The sequence below is a fragment of the Alligator sinensis genome, unplaced genomic scaffold (assembly GCF_000455745.1).
Source record: "Alligator sinensis unplaced genomic scaffold, ASM45574v1 scaffold1266_1, whole genome shotgun sequence".
Classification (NCBI taxonomy): domain Eukaryota; kingdom Metazoa; phylum Chordata; order Crocodylia; family Alligatoridae; genus Alligator; species Alligator sinensis.
The window spans coordinates 551,243-564,412 of NW_005842929.1; positions in this window are offsets into that span (position 1 = coordinate 551,243).

A 13,170-nucleotide genomic window follows, 5' to 3' on the forward strand; every position below is an offset into this window, starting at 1 on the left:
GGCCCCGCGGCCAGCTCTGAGCGGGCAGCAGCAGCAAACTGCCCGGCGTGGCAAGCAGGTGAGCTGCAGCTGCTGTCGCCATGCGCAGACCTGACAGGTGAGCCTGGAGCTGCCATGGGGCCCAGGCTGGCAGCAGGGCCAGGTTACAAGCTGGTGCTGAGCACAGGGAAAAGCGGCCCCTCGCTCGCTCCATGGCCGGCACCCCACGCTGCAGCCTCTTGCAGCCCGCATGGGGCTGCCTGTGCCTGCTCCAAACAGCCCTGCATGGGTTGCAAGCGCCTGCAGCAGGGAGTGCCAGCCATGGGGTGGGCAAGAGGCCGCTTTTTGCTCATGCTCAGCACCAGCTCCTTCCCTGCCGGGGAGCAGGGGTTGGGGCTTTGCGCTGCCCCCCACCTGTACCGCAGGGATGGGGGCACTGGGACTGAGCAGGTATGGGAGCCAGCAGGAGCATGGGGCCTGCACCAGTGTCCTGAGGCCAGGGCCGGTGGGGCCCAGAGCCGGGGGACAGGAGCATGGGGTCCCAGCTGGCAGGGGCTCTATGGAGTCGGGCCAGCTCCTCCTTCTCCCTGCTGGTGCAACCCAGCCCGGCTTCACAGACCCCTGCCAGCCTGTGCCCCGCTTTGGGCCCCACTGGTGCTGACCCTGGGACATTGGTCCCAAGATGGTGACCAGGGGGTGAGGCATCTGTCAAGGGGCGGGGCACCTGTCAAGGGGTGGGGCTACTTATGCGGCCCTCAACAGCCGCACAAACTGGGTAAGTGGCCCTCCACCCAAAATAATTTCCCACCCCTGGTCTATGTGCTGAGCTCTGGAATACTGACAAGAAGCATGCCTTGCCCATTTCTATTTAGTACATGCCAAATCCTGGAAATGGACTAACATGGCTATTTTAGGGAAGACCTGATTGTGCTCCAATAAGCATGCCCTAGACCAGGGTTGACCAACCTGCAGCATGTGTCCCATGTATGGCATGGGCAGCTGCTGTGTGACATATAAGTCTTGGGTGCTCAATAGGGGGAAGTCCTTGGGTGGAGATAAGGATACTACAAGCAGAAGATTTCTGCCAGAAAAGGTGTCAGGTTCTTATGGAGGACTTCAGTCACCATGACATCTGCTTGGAGGGCTATACAGCAGTGCACAGGCAATCTAGGGAGTTTTTGGAGAGTGCTGGGGACAACTTCCTGGTGCAAGTGCTAGAGCAGCCAAATAGGGACCATGCTTTTCTTGACCTGCTGCTCACAAACAGGGATGAATTGGTGGGGAATGTAGTAGTGGATGGCAACTTGGGCAGCAGTGACCATGAGATGATTGAGTTCAGGATCTTAAGGAAAGGAAGGACGGAGAGCAGCAGAGTAAGGACCCTGGACTACAGACAAGCAGACTTTGACTCACTCAGGGAACTCGTGGGCAGGATCCCCTGGGAAGCCAGTGTGACGGGGAGAGGAGTCCAGAAGAGCTGGCTGTACTTTACAGAAGCCTTACTAAGGGTGCGGGAACAAACCATCCCGATGTGCTGGAAGACTAGCAAGTCTGGCAGAAGACCAGCTTGGCTTAGCAGGGAACTCTTCAGTAAACTAAACCACAAAAAGGAAGCTTATAAGAAGAAAGAATGTGGACAAATAACTAGGGAAGAATATAAGAGCATTGCTTGGGCATACAGGGATGAAATCAGGAAGGACAAAACGCAGTTGGAGTTACAGCTGGCAAGGGATGTGAAGGGTAACAAGAAGGGTTTCTACAAGTATGTAAGTAGCAAGAGGAAGATCAGGAAAGTGTGGGTTCCTTACTAAATGGGGGAGGCAACCTTGTGACGGAGGATGCAGAAAAGGCTGAAGTGCTCAACGCTTTTTTTGCCTCAGTCTTCACAGGCAAGGTCAGATCCCAGACTAATGCACTGGGCAGCACAGTTTGGGGAGGAGGTGAGACGCCCTTAGTGATAAAAGAACAGGTTAGGGACTATTTAGAAAAGCTGGACATCTACAAGTCCATGGGGCCAGATGGGATGCACCCAAAGGAGCTGAGGGAGTTGGCGGATGTGATTGAAGAGCCATTGACCATCATCTTTGAAAACTCATGGCGATCAGGAGAGGTTCCGGTTGATTGGAAAAGGGCAAACGTAGTGCCCATATTTAAGAAAGGGAAAAAGGAGGATCCAGGGAACTACAGACCAGTCAGCCTCACCTCAGTCTCTGGAAAAATCATGGAGCAGATCCTCAAGGAATCCATGTCTAAACACTTGGAGAAGAGAAAGGTGATTAGGAACAGTCAGCATGGATTCACCAGGGGCAAGTCATGCCTGACCAATCTGATTGCCTTCTATAATGAGATGACTGGCTCTGTGGATGCAGGGAGACAGGTGGATGCGCTTTATCTTGATTTTAGCAAGGCTTTTGATACAGTCTCCCACAGCATTCTCACAGGCAAGGTAAGGAAGTATGGGCTGGATGAATGTACTGTAAGGTAGATAGAAAACTCGCTGGAGCATCGGACTCAGAGAGTAGTAATCAATGGCTCAATGTCTAGTTGGCAGCTGGTATCAAGTGGAGTATCCCAGGGGGTGGTCCTAGGGCCAGTTTTGTTCAATGTCTTCATTAATGACTTGGAAGATGGCATAGAGTGCACCCTCAGCTAGTCTGCAGATGACACCAAGCTGTGGGGAGTAGTAGTTATGCTGGAGAGTAGGGTTAGGTTTCAGAGTGACCTAGACAAATTGGAGGATTGGGCCAAAAGGAATCTTTTGAGGTTCAGCAAGGACAAATGCAAAATCCTGCACTTAGGATGGAACAGTCTCATGCACCAGTAAAGCCTGGGGGCTGACTGGCTGGGCAGCAGAGTTGCAGAAAAGGGCCTGGGGTTACAGTGGACAATAACTTGAATATGAGCCAGCAGTGTGCCCCCATTGCCAATAAAGCTAATGCCATACTGGGCTGCATTGGTAGGAGTGTTGCCAGCAGGTCAAGGGAAATGATTATTTCCCTCTATTCAGCACTGGTGAGGCCACATATGTAGTAGGGTGTTCAGGTTTGGGCCCCCCCACTACAGAAAGGATGTGGACAAATTGGAGAGAGTCCAGCAGGGGGCAACAAAAATGGTGAGGGAGTGGGAGGATATGACCTATAAGGACAGGCTGAGGGAACTGGGCTTATTTAGTCTAAAGAGGAGTCCTGAGAGGGGATTTACGAGCACTCATGGTGCTCTGGCTAGGTGCCAGAAGACTGGAAGAAGGCCAATGTAGTCCTCATTTTCAAAAAAGGGAGGAGGGAGGACCCAGGCAACTATAGGCCTGTTAGTCTTACTTTGATCCTGGGGAAGCTTTTTGAGAAAATTATCCAGGGGCACATCTGGGAAGGACCAGCAGGGGGGGATGATGCTCAGGGGCAACTAGCATGGGTTCATTAGGGGCAGGTCCTGTCAGACCAACCTGATTGCCTTCTACGATCAGGTCACAAAATCATTGGACACGGGTCATGGTGGATATAGTCTTTCTGGACTTCAGGAAGGCCTTTGACACTGTCTCCCACCCCATTCTCATTAAAAAGCCTACACAGTGAGATGGGTCGCAAATTGGCTGAGGGGCCGCGCCCAGAGAGTGGTGGTGGATGGGTCATATTCGACCTGCAGGGATGTGGGCAGTGGAGTCCCCCAGGGCTCGGTCCTTGGGCCCGCATTGTTCAATTTCTTTATCAGCGACTTGGATGAGGGTGTGAAAAGCACTCCGTTTAAATTTGCTGATGACACCAAGATTTGGGGCAAGGTGGGCATGCTAGAAGTGAGGGACAGGTTACAACTGGACCTGGACAGGTTACAGGGGTGGGCGAATGAGAATAGGATGGGATTCAATACTGACAAGTGCAGGGTGCTGCACTTGGGCAGTAAGAACCAGCAGCATACCTATAGGCTGGGATTTTCCTTTGTAAGCACAGTGACAGAAAGGGATCTTGGAGTCATTATCGATTCCAAAATGAACATGGGCCGCCAATGTGAGGACGCCGTCAGTAAAGCTAGCCGCACCTTGTTATGCATGCGCAGATGCATCACGAGCAGGGCCAAGGAAGTGATCCTCCCCCTCTATGCGACACTGGTCAGGCTGCAGTTGGAGTACTGCGTCCAGTTCTGGGCGCCGCACTTTAGGAGGGATGTGGCCAGCATTGAGAGCGTCCAGAGGAGGGCCACTCACATGCTCTGGGGACAGCAGGGCGGACCCTACAAGGCAAGGCTACAGGACCTGAACCTGTTCAGCCTTCACAAGAGGAGGCTGAGAGGGGACCTGGTGGCCATCTATAAACTTACCAGGGGGGACCAGAGGGGAATGGGTGAGACCTTGTTCCCTGGAGCGCCTCCCGGAGTAACAAGGAATAACAGCCATAAGTTGTTTGAGAGTAGGTTCAGGCTGGACATTAGAGGGCACTACTTCACAGTCAGGGTGGCTAGGATCTGGATCCAACTTCCAAGGGAAGTGGTGCTGGCTCCTACCTTGGGGGTCTTTAAGAGGAGGCTTGATAATTACCTAGCTGGGGGCATATGAGCCCAAACCTACCAGGAGTCATATGAGCCCAGTATTCATTCCTGCCCAGGGCAGGGGGGTCGGACTTGATGATCTACTTAGGTCTCTTCTGACTCTACATCTATGAAACTATGACTTAAGCCTTCTAGTACCTGAAAAGGGTTTCAAAAGAGGATGGAGCTAGATTGTTCTTAGTGGTGGCACATGACAGAACAAGGAGCAATGGTCTCAAGTTGCAGGAAGGGAAGTTTAGGTTAGATATTACTAAGAATTTTCTCAATAGGATGGTAGTAAAACACTGGAACAGGTTACCCAGAGATGTGGTGTGATCTCCATTGCTGGAGGTTTTCAAGCCCTGGCTAGACAAAGTCTTGGCTGGGATGATCTAGTTGGGGCTGGTCCTGCTTTGAGCAGGGGGTTGGACTAAATGACCTCCTGAGATCCCTTCCAACCCTAATTTTCTGATTTTATGAATAGGTAGCTCCCCAACTCAGGCCAGCTGCCTGACATGACCCCCAGGCGTCAGCGAGGGCTGTGGGTTTTTGCTCCTTGAAAGACGTGGCCTTGGGGGTCATGTGGGAGGGCCCATGTGGGAGGGCCAGCGGTCTTTAGTGCCCACTGCAGCAATGCTTTTTGGTCTGCAGTTCCTTTCAGATGGACATTGGGTCTAGGATCATGTAGCTGTCTAACTCCTACATGGAGAAGCCCCTGATCTTGACTCCAGACTCCTGAAAGTATAATGCCAGGGCAAAAGCCCCATATGCCATGCCTCCCCTCCAAAAGGTATCATTTTTGTTGAATTCAGGCCCAGCAGCATTCCCCTGACTCCAAACCCCCTTCTAGGTTATGTCACCCCCTTCTCCACCCCAGCCCCCTTCCCTGCCAGCACCAAAGGATTGATGTTTTGTGTTTATTGGGAGAAAGGACTAAGTTGAGACACAGACTATGTTCAGTAGGCGTTTTTTTTATTAAACACAGGAAAAGTTTGGCAACCACACATTTTAAACTGAAGCATGTCTCTTCTTTATGCCATATTCCCCTGTACCCCAGTGTGTGCCCCTGGGGGAGGTTGGGGAGGGACTGCAGAAGAGAGACAGTGCCTGAACAGCCTGGATTGTGGGCAGCAGTGCCAGTGACACAGTGCCAGAGGCACCCATGGCAAGAGACCCATGGCCCAGTGCCAGGGCATGACCAATCAAAGCTCTCTGGCCCTACTCATTTGGGGAGGGCTCCCAGTCCACACAGGTAAGGAGGCAGTTGGCCAAGGCCCCACATATCAATGCAGGTCTCACCCTATTCCTCATCCCTGTTCCACATGTGCTCGTAGTGTCAAGTCCGGTCCATAGTTGAAGTTCTCCTTCCAGCAGTCCACCTGTCCTCTATAGGTCCTCATGAGCCAGGACAGGAAGGGGTAGGCCTGGGCCCTGATGAGGATTGGAGGGTGATGATGGCATTGCTACTGATGAAACTGGGGACTCTGGAAGCATAGCATACACTCTCCATCTCCCAGGTAATGGGGAGTTGCACAAGAGGTGGGCATTGTCCTCATTGGCTGCGTGAAAATCAGTGGCCCTGTTGTACCCCAGGCACCTGGGTTGTGTGTGTGTGTGTATGAGTGTGCCTGCATGTGTGTGTGTGTGTGTGTCTAGGGGACCTGAGTTTTGTTTGGTGGGGGGCACACACATGCACTCAATCACACATGCAGAACCCAGGAATCCTGAATACCCCCCCCCCCCCCCACACACACACAGAACCCAGGCATCTGGAACACATACTGTGCATACATGTGTACCCACGTACGTGCACACACAAGCACACAAAACCCAGGCATTCAGGACATGCACACACACAGAACCCAGATGTATGGGGCATGTGTGCGCATGTACGCACACAGCACCCAGGCATCCAACACACATTTGGCAGGTGCAGGGCATGCTGAGGCATGTGTAGGATGGCCAGCTGATGGCTCATGGCCATGATGAGCCACGGCCATGTCAAATCCAGATGGGTGGCTGCCAGCTAGTCAGGGGTGGCTCAGCTATCTGGCTCAGCTCCGGAATCCAGCAGCCTGGGGAGTTTACAGGGCATGTTGGGAGGCATGCAAGCTCCCCCTTGCATACAGGCTTTGTAGGCAGGCTCTGAGCCCACCCCCTCAACACAAGGGCTAACGTGTTCTGCTTCTTCTGGACTTAAACGGGGTCTCTTAAGCTCAAAAGTTAGAGTGCTTCCACCATGGGCTTCTTGAGTGCCTATACTTAGCCTGGGTGCCCAACTTGAGACACCTGCCCCCCCAAGCTAGCTCTCAACTGCAAATAAAATAATGATAGTTGTAGTCTAAATGAATAAAGAATTATAAAATGCTTAGGTTATCTGAAAAATTAAGGCACAGACTTCTCATATTAGGCACTTAAAATCAGTGTGTTTTTCTGACATAAATGTCTCTGTACCTCAGTTACCAATCTGTAAAATAGGAATAATAATATTACCATACCTCAGTAGGGTGCTCTAAAGATAGATTTACTAATATTGTGAAAGCATATGCTCTGGTGAGAAACACCATGGGGAGTTCATGAGGAAGTTAATTATTAGGTACTAGGAACAGAGCACAGTAGGGTGTACTAAATAACACATGAGTTACATACTTAACAATGAAAATAAAACAGTATTGAACAGCTGTTGAGTCAGTGAGTACCATCCATCTTATGTACTGAATGAAGGAAGGGTATGTAGGAGGGACCCTTAACCCCTGCTATTTAGTGGGCACATCCACACATGCCTTAATGCACCTTTTCTAGTGTGCATTAAATTTAGTACCTCCAATGTGAGGTACTAAATTAATGTGACTTAGGGTGCGCTAATGCACAGTAGAACATTCACATGCTTTTTTAGTGATGCTAACATGCAGTAGCCTGTTAGTGCAATGTCACAGTTTTTACATGATGCCTTAATGCTCAGTAAAATAGTCTATTGCACATTAAAGCACACACGTTGACTTGCCCAGCGTGTGGGAAAACAACACTGCAGGGCTGCAATTAGGTAGGTGGCCAGGCAAGGGCCAGCTGCCAAGTCACAGACAGCCAAAGAAAACCACAAGGGGTTAAAGTGCAGCAGGGGAGAGAGCAGTAGGTTCAGCTTGTTAAAACAGCTAAGGGCAGGCTGAGGACCCCATTAATTAGAAGCCCCTGGCCAAAGAGAAGACCGTGTGATCCAAAAAGATGGAACCCAGACTACTGCCCAAAATGCTTAGTCAGGCCCCAGTGGCCTGGGCTGCAACAAAGCAGAGCCCAGGAAGCACAAGTACTTAGGAAGGCTGCAAGAGCCAACAGCTACAGAGTAGGAGCTGTTGGGACCCTAGGAAACCCAAAAGGGGGGTTATTGTAGCTGGCATAGAGAACTGGAGGACTGGGTGTGGCTGATAGGGATGGTAAGGTGGCCACAGAAGTGCCAGAAGGGCACACAGCAAAAGCCTATGAAGGGTCAGGGACCCCAGGGGGCTGGTGCATAGAAAGCATGCCGCCTTGCCTGGGTTGGAGGATGCCAGGGGGCTGGGACAAACAGAGTGTAACCTCACCTGGGTTGGTGATCTGGAGAATGAGATGCAGAGGGCTGAGGCTGAGTTGAACCAGAACAAGTGGGCAATGGCTGGAAGCCATGTAGCTAGAATAATAGTGGGCTAAAGTCAAGACAGCTGAGGACCTACACAGAAAGGCAGATGTCAGCAGAGTAACAACTGCAAGACATGGGTGTGGTGATAGAGGAGAACAGAAGCCATCGTTTCAGCCCTTAAGGCAACTGGGGCCAGAGGGATCTGGTCAGAGCCCTAGAGAGTCTGATAGTTGGCAGGGATTTGAACCCCAGGGCAAGACTGAGGTGGCAGGGGTTGGAACCCCAAATCAAGCAGGCCAAGTGCAGCCCAAGGAGGATAGAGTACAGGAAGAGCACCCAGAGTTCATAAGTCTCTGAGCTTACTCCTACTGGCCTGTGCTAATGAAGGGGAACCCAGGCCTCCCCTCATATTTTTCCATCAAGGCCTGGCACCAGGATGAGCCCCTGAGAGGATGGAGAGGGGCATGGTTTAGGTGCTCGGTAGGTCCCTTGGGAGGATTCCATTTTTCTAAAGAAGTGGAATGGAAAGGATTATGGGCTGAGGGTACAGTACGCGGCAGCAGAAGATAAAAAGGGAGTGGCACAGTTTTGAAGGTCTTTGAAGATAGATAAAGACATGAAGTTTGAACTGGATTCATCAGTAAAGTGGGAGCTGATAGAGGGATTTAAAAATGAGCTGGTCAGAGCAATAAGAGATGAAGCTGATTTTAGAAACACATTCTCTATGAACTGGAGTGCAGTAGCATTGGTTTGAGGAGAGCACTGAGAAGGAGGTTACAAAGTTACAATTATCAAAGTAAGTGGTGAGAGACCTGAACAAGGATCTTAGCTTTCTGGACCCAAAAGAAAGGTCATGGTTTTGTTGGGGTTTTTTAAATTTCTTATGAAGAAGTGGCAAAATTTGGAAAGATGGAGCTTTATGGGATTCTCATAAAGAAATAAAGAATGTGCTCCTTGGGGAAGTATTATTTAGCAAATGGAAATTCTCACTAGATTGCTTTTTTTCCAAATGGCTTTCTAGCACAGCTTCAGTAAGACAGCAGGAGTTGATTGAAGCCAATCTGAAGATTACAAAATGGCATTCTTTTGATAAAGAAGAAATATTTTTTTAAAGGTGATTTTTCTTTTTTTTTAACTATTTAAACAATATCAAAACAATTATCAAAACAGTTCTCAGTAAAGGAACTGTCTGATAACTTTTCAGAATGATTTGTGATATTTTTAATTAAAAAATTGATAATTTTTCCTATGAAAATTCTCATGAAGAATTTTGAAAAAACAGATCTTTTTCAAGCCCTGCTGAATGGAAATAAGTTAAACATTTCAATATTTTAAAGGTTTTTCTTCTGCCGCTCCAAATGTTGTTGACAGTTGGCACTTGTACAACAAAAACACCATTTTTTGAACCTGATTAACAAATGGTCAAACCCTTCAATCAACTCCTGCTGTTCTGTGTGTGTGTGTTTTTTCCCCCCTTGCACACCTTGTTGCATCTTTCCATCTCTGTGCTCAGTCTTATCCAGCTGGCTTTTCTTCAAGTTCTTCTATATGATAAACAATGGGGAAGTCAAGGGAAAACACAGTCTAGACTTAAGAAAAAGAAACATATTTCAAGTTACCTATATATACGTGTGCATTTCATGTGCATTAGCTCAATTTAAGATGCACATGCACGCCCTTAATGTGCCTTAAAATAGGCGATTTTAGGTTATTCATGCCTAAATTTGATAGTTGTGTGGCAGGTATGCCAGTAGCAGCCTGGCTTGCTGGCTTGAAAGGGCTTCGAGCCATTGGTGAGACATTCTCACCAATCAGGTAGTGGTGGGGGACAGACTGCCCCGCCCCAGCTTGGGTCAAGGCAAAGAGCCTGGACCTGGGTGAGGGATATACTTCCCCTCACCCTGATTGGTCCTCTTGCAATCAGGGGGCGGAGCCTCCAGAGGGTATAAAAAAACAGCATGTCCGGCATAAAGACACACTGCATCGAGGGACGAAGAAGAGAGCAGGACTAAAAGGACCTGGGGAGAGCTGCCCAGCAGGGCAGAGCAGTAGCTCTGAAGAGCCTGAAGACCTCCTCGTCGGATGGGAGTGGCAAGTGATGCGACCTACAGCCGTGCTGCTGAGAAGTGACAGCAGTGCACAGTTTGGTACACAGAGTCAGACCTTGGGAGCTGTATGAGGCAGCTTGGGTCTGCACCCCTGGTGTGCGGCCAGGCGCAGTGTACAAGCAGTGCACAGTGAGGACCCAGGGAGCTGCATGAGGCAGCTCGGGTCCATAACCCCTGGCATGAGCCCAGGGGCTTGGTGCAGGTGGCAGTGCACAGTGTGTCCACAGGAGACCAGGACCCTGGGAGCTGCATGAGGCAGCTCGGGTCCCCAACCCCTGGTAAGCAGCCAGGATCTCGGTGCACAGACAGTGCACGGCACGGTCCAAGTGGGACTGAGGCCCTGGAGCTGTATGGGGCGGCTTGGGTCTCCAACCCCTGGCATGAGGCCAGGAAGACTCGGTGTGGGCAGTGTTGTGTGGCGGGTCCAGCAGCAGACCCAGGCCCTGGGAGCAGTATGGGGTAGCTGGGGTCTACAACCCCACCCCCAGCACGAGGCCAGGCCTTTAAAGCTGAAGCCTTGCACAGGGGACCCTGGTCAAAAATGAGATCTTGGAACCCTGCAAGGCAGCTTGGGGCCCCAACCCCGAGCAGAGGAGTAAAGCCCTCAGTGCATACCATGATGCACAGGGCCACCTGTGGCCAGCGGGTCCAGAGGGAGCCAAAGACAGCTGGAGCCTCAGCAGGAGAGGTGGCAACTCCCAGGAGAGAGATGAGGACCCTCCACCTGACTCCCTGGAGTCATGAGTTCCGGGGGAAGGGGATTCCCACAGGGGAGGGGAAAGTTACCTCCGGTTGGTGCAGCTGACTACTGGAGGGGAAGCCCAGAAAGAGAGGGCTCCCTGGGTTTGAAGGTTTTGTTTTGGGGAATGCATTTTTTGGGCTGAGGGAAGCTGGAAGGGCACTAGGAAATTCTTCCCCCCCACTCTCCTACCTTCTGTCACTGGAGTGCAGCCACTATTCCTGGACAGTCTAGGTGGTGGTGTTCTTTAAACAGTTAATTTATAATTAAGGTTCTTGCGCCTTATATTTTGGAGATAGCATCTTATATTTTGTGAACTGTATTTTATTATACATAAGTTTGAATTTTAATCAAGTTTAAAGTTGTATGACCTTCATTGAAATCTGTGTTGGGTGGTACAAGATTGAATGGACATTATCTATAGTTTGTTATTGTGCATATGTCTTGTGTATTTCATAATTGTAAATTTGTAGTTAATAGAGTTTAGAGTATAGGATTTTCATTGAAGTCCTGCTGGGACCCTCCCCTATGACTTATCTGGTATTTAGCAGTAGCATATTTGTATCTTTAGGCGTGGTTGACAAATATCTATATCTATAGATATATAGATGTGTATATATAGCTGTATAGATATATAAATGTGTATATAGATAGATATAGATGTATAGATATCTATATATATAGGATAATGTTTAAAGTTTAATAGTATATGTAAATTTATATATTTGTGTTTATGTTTCCATTTAATTTTTAATGTAAATAAATTTGTACATAGTTAAGTTTATATAGTGTCCTGGTTTGGCTCTCTATAGGGAAAGGAGGGAAACTGTGTGTAGCCAGCAGTTGTCCCCCCACAGCACACCAGCCCTGCTGACATTTCTCTTCAACTGGAGAAGGGAGTACATACCTGAGTACACCTGGGTTACACCTGCATAAAGCAAGTATCAAATTAGTTAAAGTGCATTGATGCACATATAGATTCGTTAATGCACATTAACACAGGGACTTTAATGCTGGGTCTGCCCAGCCACTAGAGGGCCAACTAAAGCCCATCCCCAGGGCTTCTGGCTGGCTGCCTCCTTCTCTACAGCTGGGGTGCTCCTGGCAATCCCTAGATGCAGGCTAAAAGTCTTCAGCCATTGTGTGCCTTGTCTGCAGGAGCCCACCAGGCCCTGTGGAGGTGCGGTCTGCAGGAGCCCACCAGGCCTCATATGCCCCCCTGGATAGGACCCAGGCAGCCTCTGTCTGTCCTGTCCCGTAGCTGGAGCTGCTCCTTGGCCACAGGTGAGTGTTGCAAAGGGTTGCAGCCTGTTACGTCACTTGCTCAGCCCTGAGATTCCCCCCAGGGATACTGGCCCTGCTCTGTCTGGCAGCAGGGCCAGTGCCTGCTCCCTGCTGCTCCTCACCCCCAGCTCTGTCTCTTTGCAGGCATTGTAGTGAAGTGACTCTGAAGTCACTGCCTGTGCCTCTGTCCTGGGTGCTGGTGTCGGCCCTCCAAGGCTGGCATCACGGAGTCAACTGTGAGGGGGCCCAGAAGAACAGCACAGGGAGCATGTCCAGCACATTGTCCCCATTGAGCCCCAGCTCCGGCCATGTGCCCACACCCATGCCAAATGCCTGGGCCTCCAGCTGGACCTGGGAGGAGGTGCACGACCTCATGGCACTCTGGGGCAGTGCTGACGTCTAGAGGCAGTTTGAATGGGGCGGGCACTCAAACACCTACATTTATGAGGCCATATCCAGTGGGATGCATGTACACGAGGCCACTCCTGGATAGCACGACAGTGCCACATGAAGGCCAAGGTTTTGCAGGCACAGTGGGTGGCCATTAGGGTTGTGCAAAATGGACCATATTCAATTTGGATTCGGACCAAATCGGGGGCAGTAATTTGATTTGTTGATTTGGATGGCTGCCTCGATTCTATTTGGCCAAATCCAAAGATTTAATGCTGATTTGGAGAAACAGCAATTCAGCTATAGACACAGCTTTAAATGTTTTTTCTACATACCTCGAGGTACCAGGCGTGGCTTGTGAATGCGATGGTGGGGCAGATGGAACACCCCACAGGAGTGTAGGAGTGCCCCCCAGTGTGCTCAGCGGTGAACCCAGAAGTGGAGTGGAAGTACTTCTGGTTCACTTCTGGGTCCACTGCCAAGCATGCAGGGGACCCCCTCCCTGACCCCCCCCAGCTCAGCGATCAGCCATGGGGGAA